The sequence below is a fragment of the Cynoglossus semilaevis genome, chromosome 8 (genome assembly GCF_000523025.1).
Source record: "Cynoglossus semilaevis isolate Cse_v1.0 chromosome 8, Cse_v1.0, whole genome shotgun sequence".
Lineage (NCBI taxonomy): Eukaryota > Metazoa > Chordata > Actinopteri > Pleuronectiformes > Cynoglossidae > Cynoglossus > Cynoglossus semilaevis.
In genome coordinates this window covers 12,749,850-12,762,023 of record NC_024314.1, presented here as the reverse complement: position 1 = coordinate 12,762,023, position 12,174 = coordinate 12,749,850, and the positions used below count along the sequence as shown (strand labels likewise).

At 38.9% G+C, this 12,174-nt stretch overlaps 1 long non-coding RNA gene across 1 annotated transcript; it reads right to left on the bottom strand.

Annotated features, from left to right (window-relative positions):
* Positions 1–19: 19 nt before the first annotated feature.
* On the bottom strand, positions 20–6,771 carry LOC103382383 (uncharacterized). The gene is made up of 3 exons (XR_521924.3): positions 6,497–6,771; positions 5,964–6,052; positions 20–432 (listed from the first exon to the last, which is right to left on the bottom strand). It is a non-coding gene; the product is annotated as an uncharacterized LOC103382383 (long non-coding RNA).
* Positions 6,772–12,174: the final 5,403 nt, after the last annotated feature.

The following is a 12,174-nucleotide window of genomic DNA, read 5'->3' as shown; positions in this document are numbered from 1 at the left end:
AAATTCCAGTCAGGGGAGGACCTCAGTTTTCTGTCAGCAAACAGTGGAAATGGCCAACTGAATACAACAACGATGTTTGGGACTTTCTGAAGCATTTAATCTCCAGTGTCACCAAGGCAACAGGATGAAAACATAGCAGCCACAAGTGAGCAGAAAATATCACCCATTACATACAACAGAAGTTATTTATATCCTTCAGTCGATCAGTCTTGAAGACCTGGTTAATAAGCGAATTATTGAGCACGGGTTCCCCCGAGAACTGCAAAGTAAGCGTCGATGTGTTCTGGGCAGAGAATAGAGCAAATCATTTGTCCGGGAATGTCCAGAAAAGACAGGCGTGGTCAAACGGATGAAGACGAGTGTCCCGGCTGGTTTGTGATGTAAAAATTGTGGGTCTGGTCAAAATGAATGTGCCCAGAAGTACAGATAGATCTGAGGCAAAGAAAAAAAAGTGAGGTTACTATAATTTACATCATCATGCATTTTCCATAATTCTGCGTTTGCTCCTGTCCACCTAACGTTTGTTCTTGTCCCACTGATGTCTGTGAAAGCCCTGTGGCACTGCTACAGACCTGTCTGTGAGCAGAGAGAAATCCTCTAACTTACTGTCTTTTTGAAGCTGCCACAGAGACTGTGATACTGTGTTGTTACCTCGACACAGTATAAAGCCTGGTTTGTGCCATACAGGTAGGTGGTGTGTTTGTGTGATCGTTTTTGTGGAAGACGGTCACTGGAGTAACAAGAGCCACCTATGGAAATAGAGAGTGTGACGTGGAAGTGGAGGAGGAGGTGGAGGAGGTGGAGGAGGTGGAGGAGGTGGAACAGATAAGGTCTACAGAAGAATCTTACATGTTACATTTGGCAGTAAAACTGTGACGTTTTCATGCTGGCTAACAATGTGGAGCTTTGTGCTCACTGTCCAGTCACAGACAGGTTACAGATGGTCAGTGGGTCAGTGGGTCTGTTGTTGTCTGTGATCATGAGGTGAGAACAACTCAGGAATAGGTCATATCACAGTACACCAAGATTAAACGAGACTATACTCCACCATACTATAATGTATAAAGTGTACGTGTTATATATGTTTTCTCTACATGACTGTGACACTATTACCACTATAGTACATATTATACTATGCAATACCTTACTACACCTAACACCTAACTGCTGTACTATAAAAATGACTGTAGACAGTAGTATGAAATACTCCACTGTAGAGTAAGCCACATTCTTATACTACAACTGCTGTACTATAAAAATGACTGTAGTATTTAGAATATTACTATCAATATCTACAATAATCATCTACAATACTTCCAATCTTTTGCCAAAAACAGTTTATATATAGTTATATACATAGAGGGCAACTGGACGGAGTAGGTTTCTTAAGAACGTTTCACCTCTCATCCAAGAGGCTTCTTCAGTTCAGAGTTACTTTACACTCTACGTAAATGTAGCACATTATACTGCAAGATGCAATACATTAAATATAGACTTTGTTATGCGATTAAATTCTGTACTACAATATAAAATATTGTATTACACTCTCAGAAAAAAAACCTGATTCCAAACAGTGTGTTTCACCAGCGGATCAGGATACACAGTATTTACTCAGTTTACCGTACTACACAAACCAGTTCAACAACTTAAACATTCACTGTGGTCAGATAAAAGGTAGCTCTCAGGTTAATGTGGAATTAAAACTGAACAGAAAATTAGAATGAGCTGTTGTCGTCTCCAGCATTAGACGCATTAGACTGCATCCCATGAAGTAAACTTTGTATAGCCCCTAGCTAACAGTGTCTCACCTGTGACCTTTTCTTTCTCTCCCTCTCTCTCTCTCTCTCTCTCTCTTTGTCTTTGTGAGTGGAATTAAACTGCAGAGGATCAGACTAAACAGCTTCCTTTAAAAATATCAACTAATAAATGTTTTTATTGGTTTAATGGTTGGTGACTGTTGTTTACTCTGTTTCCATTTTGGTGGCTTGACAGTAATTAAAGAGCATTAAGGGACATTAGGGAGAGAAGGCGGCATTTGGTGTGAATTAACGAAATTATCCAAAACCGGCACAAACCCGAATCACATTGAACTCCAAGGACAATCTTCTGGAAAAACACTTCTTTTTACAGTTTTAGTACTAAAAAACAAAATCTGTAAGAGGATTGAAAGTGCTTGATTAGACATGGAATATGGAAATCTGACTGAGTCTAATGTGAATACAGTGAACTGTTTGTTGATTTAATGCTGGGGTTTGTGTTTATTTAGACACCAGCGGCTCTATGTGACATTTTAACACAAAGGCTCAACAAAGAGAGCGTTCCATCTCCAATGGAGAAACAAGAAAACACACAAAGCTGTTTCTCTGACTCCACAATCTGCGACAGCAGCCTTGGCAGCTTCATTTTGCCTTGAGCTCCATGCTGTCCAGTCCATCTGGCAGTGACCTCAGCCAAATCACACCCTGTCAGCCTTATGTCAGGTAATGTTGTCAGACTCCCATGTCCTCCACCTATGCCTTCACCGTCCTGTCCACATCAGCTACTCCAGTCCCTCAACTCACACCATCAGCTCCTGATCAGGTTCAACTGTCTCGATATATGCTTAGTTATTTAAACAAAAAAAGGAGCATCAGTGGGGTAACTTCTGTGCCAGCAGATATTAATGGGGAATGACATCATATTATTGCTGGTATTATTTGTTGTTATTTTTTTTAACCTTTGGAAATTACATTTAACTTGAATTTTAGTTTAAATAAGATTTGACTGTTTGGTGTTTTCAGGCTCTCTCCTTTGGGTACTGAGTTGTCTCCTGATACAGTGGAGCTTTGAGATCTGTTCCACATCAGCTCGTATGTCGTATGTCGACATACGATCCACTCGTATCTCGATTGCATTTTCCCAATTAAAAATAACTAAAAACCAATTCATTTGTTCCAGACCCCCTGAAATATATACTGTATATACTGTAATATACTGTTAATTAATTAAATTAAAATTCCCCCCTTATCTAAACATCAAAAACATAGATATAAACAAACATATTGATAATATAAAACAATAATTGAGAAAACATTTTTTATTATTGTTATAAAAATGGGTCCAATGACCCAGTGAGGGACAGAGAGCGAGACAGTGTCGAGTGGAAAAATGGAGCTCGGCAGAGCACTCGTAACTCGATGTTTCCTCGTATCATGAGGAAAATGTTGCAAAAGTTGCTTACTTGTAACTTGGAAAACTCGTATTTCAGCGAGCTAGCATCTCAAAGCCGCACTGTATTTAGAATTAGAGTAATTGTTCACTGTAAAAAGAGAGGGATTTCTGTCAGGTAACTTTTATTCATACTACAGTAATTGCTCCTCGTTTTTTTCTTGTTAACCTTGAGTTATGTTTGCCCTATTCTTAGTCTGTGCTCATTTGTTGCTATTGATTTTGTTTAGTCAAACAAGTCCAACAGAAATATGTAAGAAATAAGGGGAAATCAACTACTAAAACAGAAAGGAGTGTATATAAATGTCGAGAACAAATCTGAGTGGCTTCAAAGAGAAGCTATAAATAAATAATCCAATCCAAGTTAGAAGAGTGAGGAGAAGACACGATAGAAACCTGTGACGATGAATATTGACAGAAAGGCTTTTGTTAGGTGGAGAGGTGGGCGAGCGAGTGAGTGAGTGAGTGAGTGAGGACACAGATGACAACTAGGCGTTGGTAGATGTAGGCAGGTGTTGTGTTACCAATGAAATAATAAGAGGTTTTGAAAGAATTTCTACTGATTGTTGGCTGAAGCAAATCAGTCTTGATGTGTCATCATGACAGCTGTCAGTGACATGTCTATAAATGTGACATAAACAGAGGTGACCACAGCACCTACAGTACATACAGTACATACATGTCAGTGGAGGCACCAGATAATTACAACAGGTGTGTTTAAAGTCTGGCCTAGGGACCACTGCTGATATTGACAATATATTTTTTAACTTTTAGCCACATTTATAGCTAACTTTTTTATTTCATCACTATTAAATAAAATAAATAAAAACACTAAAAAGCAGAGACATGTTAAAGCTCCTGCTCTACAGGAAGAAGAACTGAGTCCTCCCTCACTACAGTGTCTGAGCTGCAGTGGTGCAGGATGTGGAGTTGAACCTGCAGGTGGTTGATGGAGTTTTTCCACATGAATGGCCTTTGACTCTGTGGATTTGATGGTGTTGATGGGGAACAGGCAGGTGGCTTAACAGTGGGTTTTAAAGAAAGATTGCAAAAAAACATTAAGAAAATGGGGGGAGGGGGCAGAGAGAGAGTAGGAATACTGTCACAGTATGAATGCAGAGGACAGCAGTCCCCGGCATTTTCTGCTGCTTCTACACATTATACCAAGAAGACACTTGGACGCCTTCCATTTCGGTGCCAAATGTAGAGACAAAACATTTACACTGTCATTCGCACAGACCAGTGTACCATGAGAAAAACCCAAGCCTTACCTTGTTTCTGTAGTGCAAGAGCACTAACCCCTCATCTATTATGAATCAACAAAGTTCAGTGCTCCCACTTTTCTGAGTTATACAAACAGTGTAAAACAACTGCACTGGAAAAAAGGCAACAATTCCCCACTGGGAAGAAACACAGAGCGAATAACACAAAGACGAAACTGCAGCAAAGACAGTAGTTAGTATAGTAGACCCTAAGGTCGGTACTGCAGTATAGGAGGGTAACTTTGGAGTATCACTACAGAATGCCGTGAGATTGACAAAATGGTGTGTATTTCTACATCTACTGTTTCTCCATATAAATATTGTTTTTATCAGGTGAAAAAAGGCAGAGCAGGTGTGTTTATGTTCCTATGGCTCTGATTGGGTCTCCTGATGACATTTAGGTCGACTTTTTATTCCACCGCTGTGAACACCTCCCCAAAAACAGCAACCTTTTGGACTAAAGAGGAGCTAACATAGAGCTGACAGTGCTTCATAAAAGGTTACTTCTTTATACATTTAAATGTCAGCCCTGCAACGCTGCAGCTCATGTAAGGCCTCCATATTTTTTTCCTATTGTTGGTGCTGTGCTAGCAAGAAATTAAATCTCAAAATGTCATTCTTATCACAACTTCCCTGTCCTTTCTTTAACATCTACAGAGAAAATGAATACCAAACCAGAAGTTGTCCATATGAGAGATGCTGCAGGCAAATACAAACGTGCACACAGCCACACGTGAACACCCTGGTAGAAACCACAGCTGCATGAATGCTGCTTTGCTTAATTGGCCAGCTTTTCCTGTCTATTTTTGTCCTTTTAGCCAACACATCTCCAGTGACACTGCAGTGTACAGTGTAGTGTCTCAACCAGCCTCATTATCTGTAAGCATTTTAAAGAGTACTCACTTAGGAATGGTCAGAATCACTGCGTTGATAAAATGGTTATATGCCTTGTTAATTTGACACACAACACAGTGAACATGATATAAAAAACTGCTGGGGGTCAAGTCTCTCTCCTGAGACACTGAAATTACTTAACAGATAAAAAATATAGTGCAGCCTGATTTAAATAAGTCCAATTAAGTAAAAAGAAATGCCTTCAACAGGCCTTGTGGATCCTGTGGGCAGTTTGACTCACATTTAAAAGAGCTACGGTATTTTGTACTGTATTTGTAACTGCAGTGAGCATGTAGGTCCAGTTGACCACTCCTGTAGAAGTTCTCATTTCAAAGTCTTGTCCAATTAATCAAATATTTAAATACTACATTAATATAAAAACACAAAAACAACAAGTCCTGCAATGTGATGTTTTCAGCACAGTTTGCTGAGACTAAAGTCAACAAGTTATTTTAGTTTAGTTTATGTCCCTAGCACATGACGTTCTTATTGTATTTTAAACTCAGCAGTGTGACTACTTCATAATTCACAATTGTATAAACATATTTTAGTGGGAACGCACCATGATAAAAACCCCAAAATACATAAAATTGGACTTACCACCTGACCAGCACTCGCCAGTTGTTAACACCGCAAGGTAGCTCTGGTTTGACTGGTCAGGACTGAAGACTCTGTAGTTTCTCAAGCAGCTGAAAACAATAAAATGGTCTGTTTCTTTACCATGAAGCTAAAAGTATAACTTTGCATTAACTAGACTTCATGATGTAGCTCTTAGCTTCTAGACTTTAATTTGTAGCTTTCAGTTACTATAATTTAGCCTTTAACGTCCACTTTCTAGGCTTTACCTTGTATCATATAGTTACTAGACTTTAGTCAGTATAATTGAGCTTTTAGACTCTAGCTTGTGATTTCCATTTTCTGGAGTTTAGCACCTGGCTTCTGGTTCCTTGACCCCAACCTGTAGTATCTGTTGTTCAGACTTTAGCGTCTAGCTTTTGGTTTCCAGACTGTATATCATAACTTCTACTTTCTGGCTTCTAACCTCTTTTGTGTTGTAATTCTGGCTCATAATTTCCTTAAATAAATAATCTCTAGTTTCTGGTATTAGTGGTTTCAAGATTTAAGACACAAACCTCAAGCTAATAGCTATCAGCTACTGGTGTCTGCGCTGGTCTCTGGCCTCCAAATATTAGCCTAACTATTTTCTGCCCTCTGGTGCATTCCATGACATTCTTACAGTCTACTTTCTATGTTAAATATCTTTATTCTCCAATCTTCTTGACTTCAATAACTGGAACTGCTCCATGAAGCAGAACATAGTGAGCGGGCTCATTTTTTCAAATCTTTAAAAAATGTACCGTGATTTTTTAAAAAAAACCCAAAACCTTAAAACAACTTTCATTGCTGCTAATTACAAAAAGTCTGAGTTATACTTGAAGTATCCCAAACTCAAGCTCCGCCCCAAAGAGGAAACAGGAAAAGAGACAATTCTTTATTATATTAATGTTTAATATTGGTGTTGTTGTGTTAGGGCTATGAACACATGGGGGAAATCATTTTAATAACATTAACAAGTGATTAAAACTGTGATTAAGCACACACGCAGTCTGAACAAAATTACATAAAATTGAAAGATGAAAAATACATTCCAGTCGTCCTCCTAAATATAAAAAAATTTAAAAAGATTTACGCAATTTATATTCAGAGTGTAGAATGTAACATTGCGTTGTATGTACAGTAGTTGATATCTGATAATATCTATTGTAACACCTATACCTATAAAAATTTAAAAATCTAAAATGACAACTGGAAAACAACACCACCACCTAGTGGTGACAAATAATATTCTCAAGATGGCTTGTGTAAATTAACAAATTTTATTAATTAGGGTTTTATTGGGTTTTATTGTCTGAACTACAACCATGGAGACGTCTCGAACATTGACTGAGACTTTGAATCTTAGACTCAAACATCTTCTTCAGCAGCAACAGAGTCTTCTTAAATACAGTGGCTGCAGAACAGAGATTTACAGGTTATTATGGTGATAATGATCTGATGAAAGCAGAGTAGAGAGAGGTTGGATGATGATGGTGAGTCACTCACACACAGTGCATTTGTGTCCCATTTCCTACATTCACACTGTCACTGTAAAATCACACACATTTGGTACTGATTTAAGAATAACATATCTAAAACTAATAATAAAAGGAGAGATGGTTTCCACATGAAAGTAGAACCAAATCTAATTAGTTGTTATCCTTAATATATAAAAAAGAACCACGTAAGGCCTTTCTTAGCAGCTTGTATGCAACAGAAAACACATATTAAGAAAATGGTTAAAAATAATAGATTTGAAAAATTTTCAAAACTGCAGTGATGGCTTGGAGAACTGTTTTAAAACCTGAGCTAAAACCAGACATACTGTAGTTCTACAAAAGGCATTTTGAAGTATAGATATTGAGGATATATTTGGTGAAAACCTTTAGTCAGACATGTAGAAAACAACAACAGGCAGAAATCCTCTCTACTGCAACCAAAGAAGAATTTCTCTTCCCATGAACAGGAATCATTAAACCATGACTTTAAACCAGTGTCATGTTGTTTTTCTTCAGAACCTCACACCCACCTGGCACCAGGACTAATTACAGGTCTAGTGAAGAGAAGAAACACCAGAATCAGTCCATGTTGAACTGGGCCAAATGTTAATATGAAGGCACATTTTCTTTAAACAACATCAAGTCCTCAGCAGCAGGCCTGGCAGTGCAGACAGCAGCTGGCTCTCACTGGAACCTCTGGAACCAAAACACAGATTAGAGCTCCTTACAAACCTGTGATATCAGTGTAGATGTGGTGAGCTGAAGAAGAAAAGCATTGTTCAAAATAATACACTCCCCTTTTAAAACAATGACCTTCAGAATGATTGTGATGGATTTCAAAGCGAGCTGCTATATATTCTGCACGTTTGCTATGGCCTAATGGGAAATAAACACATTTTTAATCATATGATACTCGGAACTTTTAAAACACCACCGGGAGAGGAGAAAAGTAAATAACACATCAGGCTCGGTTAGCTCGCCCCTAAAGCATCATTAATGAGACGCTGGAGCTGGAGCTACAGCACTGACAAATTGATTTCACACAGTTTGAACATGGTAATTGAAGATGACCTGGAGTGACATGACATCTGCAGCAAACTACCAATCAACACAGTACAATTCAGAGTGTGCTGCGAGGCTGGGGGACACTGCTGTGTACAGTGTAACAATGAATCCAAAGGGCGGTGTCACCTCAGTCTCACAGGTAGTTCTTATGCCAGAGAAACAGCACGCAGCAGGTTTCTGATGTCAAATCAGCATGAATGCTGGAAAATTAAGAATGCTTTTAATCCACATTATCTACATCTTTAGAGAAGTTAAAACTCTATTTGGAGCCTGGGTCACTGCATTAACCTGGCAAAAAGTAGTGTGAAAACATTATACTGTACAGTAGCAGTAAAAGAAAGAGATGGATGGTAGTGAGATATGCTATGATCTTTGGTTTGGGGACAGAAAAATATGCAACTGAGGCCTCATTTATTTAAATATTTTTTAGTTTTAATAAGTTTAATATGAATAAAGTATGCGTCTCTATGAAATTACAAGGGAATTTTAACAGATGATAATCACACGCAGCAACAGAAGAGTAAAGACAAATATTAAACAACCAGATTGGACATTGTTTGTAAAACTGTTGGTGAATTTCCACTAATAAAATAGATGGGATATATACCCAATAATATTGTACAATTAACTCCATCTGACATAATGGCATTCTAATTGTACAATAATGTTGTTTGAACAGAAGTCTTTTCATACGATGGTGGCGGTTAACGTTCCCGCTCAGGTCCAGATGAGACAGAACTGGACACGGTGGAGGTCTGTGTGGAGATTAAACACATATCAGCAGGTGGATGGAGAATTCTTCGCCATAGTTCCGCCATTCCTGTTGACTTTTCGGTAGTTGTCTTCTTCTTGCTATTCTCTTCGTGGACGCACATGCGCTATACTGCACCACACCGCCTCCATCGAGTTCAAGTGGTACTGCTCCATTTTCAAACTGGAATGATTTATTATACATTTTCACTTCATCTGATAGATAACTGCCAACTGGTATAATGTGATGATTAAAATGAACATTATTGGTGAAATTGTTGAGGAAAGAAAATCTCTGGAAAAGAACTGAAACCACAGAGGGCGTTTTGACTGCTCTTTTCTACTGTCGTCTATTGGCCAAATGTGTCTCTGCAAATCTTGGCTACACATAATATTCAAGCAGATCCTACTTAAAATACAACACAGTGTTTTATTAATGTAAAATTTACATTGAGGCATAGTATATATATATATATAATAACAACAACTTTGATTAGTATGGAAACTGCAGCAAAGTATGTATCCTACAACAGTGACTGTGACTGAGCCAACCAGAGGATTTTAACACGACAATAGCTTCAACAAACAGAACAACAACCAGGCTGACTACATTAACCTTATTGGTTAATGTAAAGATTAAACATAAACCGCTAATGATTGTATCCTCTACCTCCAAGAGAAGCTAACTACTGTAAACGGACTGTGGAATCGCCGTTTCAAAGTGCAGCATCTCTGACATCTTAATCTTTTCATATTGTTTAACCACCTTATGTATTTTTGTACTTTCATGTAAATTTAACTTTCATGTAATAATAATAATAAAATAATGATAAAACACTAAACAGAGAAATAAAGGTGATTCTAAATGAAATGCCACAACTGCTGTAAGTTTCAATTTACAACTCATTACAACTCTTACTTTTACTGTTCTATTTGTGTCATATTGAGACTGTTTTAGCAATTACTGTAGTTACTACTACTTTTTAGACCACAAGATGGCAGCAGCACTCCACAAATGCAATCAATTCTACATTGTACGTCATCAACATGTTGCCCACTGAAAAGCTTTTACTTAGCCACAAAACAACCACAGTTGCCTAATTTGCCCCAGGAGGCAGAGACAAGACGGTGGCAGCAGTGTTTCTGTGTTACCACAGTTCTGCTGGAAACTGTGATTCTCCTCTGACCAGACTGTAGTACTCCAATTATTACCAAAGGTTCCTCCTAAGTGTAGGTAGCCTTAATGAAAAGGCTGGAATCTTCTCTGCTCTCTTTTTATTGACTGCTCAGTTAACCACAACTGAAGAACCATCAGCATCAATCTGTCTCTGGTGAACCACCCTGAGAGATGTTTGTTTAGATACCCACAATCCCCTTTTTTTCCCCCACAGTATGTTGCCAAAGTTGCTGCGTTGCTGCAGGGAAGAAAAAAAAAACAACCCAAAACGCTTGGGGTCGAGTTGACAGATGACTGGCTTTCTGAGATATCTGAAATATCTTTATTTAATGACGGGAGACAAACGCCAAACCAAACTCCTCTTCTTCTACAGGCTTTTTCCTGCTGTCATCCTGCGCTGGAATGTGAGGAGTGCAGCCAAAACTACTCCAGGCATCTGTGCTGCTCCACTGAAGTGGTTTGAAGCTGAGTGCTTTGCTCAAGGGCCGACCCAGTGTGGCTATGGCAACGCACGGCACTGGCAAATTATAAATGTGTAGTTGAAGTGGATGAGGATGAAGACATTACTGCTACAAGAGTTTCACTCAGAATTTAGGTTTTTGGTTTTGTCACTCAACCCTTTGGTTGCATTGATCTCCTCTCTTCTCACCTTTCCTCTCTTCTCCTCTTCTTCTCTCCTCCCCTCTCCTCTCTTCTCCTGTCCTGGAGGTATCTCATCCTGTCTTTATCCATCCAGAACGTTCCCTGGCCTTTACCCTGCAGCTGGTCTCTATTGAGCCTTCAAATTAAACTCCCCCATCCTCCCCCGTCCCCCGTATCTCTGTTCCGCCTCCCGTTTGTCTTTTCCTCACCGTTTCCCTTCACTGTCGGAAACAACAAATAAGGAACTTTTCTTTTATTGGACCTTTTGATTCGTAAGGAAACCTTTAAGCTGTGCTCTTCAGAGCCTTCATCCTACGCAGTGGCCTCTTGAACCCTGGAGATGAGCCTGTGAACATTTATATGGTGCTGCTTTGAGTTTTCACATTTAAAGAAGAAAAGATGCCATTAATAACCTCCATATTGTCCATTTGGGCCGGGGAAAATCCCCCCAAACAGTTTGTTTTGCGCCAATCATTTTCCAATGTTCTATTTTCCTTTTCTTTCTCAAGACTGGGAGCTCAGCTGGAGTCCAGGTTTTTCAGAGTGAAGACCAAAAAAGAAGCTCCGGAGTCAGAACAGGAGGGAGAGAGGGAGGGAGGGAGGGAGGGGGGAGGAAGGTGGAAAGATGTTTCCGATTGAAGAATGCAAGTAATTAACCCTTCTTCCTCCCATAACAAAAACGCTCTCCTGGAACATGTGTTGAGGCCATTGATCTGCACATGTGTGTGTGTTCATGTGCGCGTTGTGTGTGTGTGTCTTTTTTCTTACTGTGTTTTTGGCTTTGTTACAGTGTTTTTAGAAGCAGTAGTTCTACTGTGGGCTAAAAGCTGGTTCTAATGATGCAGAACTGAAGTCCCAGGCCTTTGTTGAAATTAAGTGTTAAACACAAACTGGTCGTAGTTAGAGTTAAAGCTAACTACCTTGAAACACGAGCCAGATTGAGAACGTAAAAATATCCAAGGGCCATTTGCTTCTTCTGTGACATTTAGGACTGAGAGTGAGTATAAATACATTAGTTTTACCAATTTTATTTTGGTGTCTTACCAATATTTAATTTTTTTTTTAATAAAAGCCTCCCAAG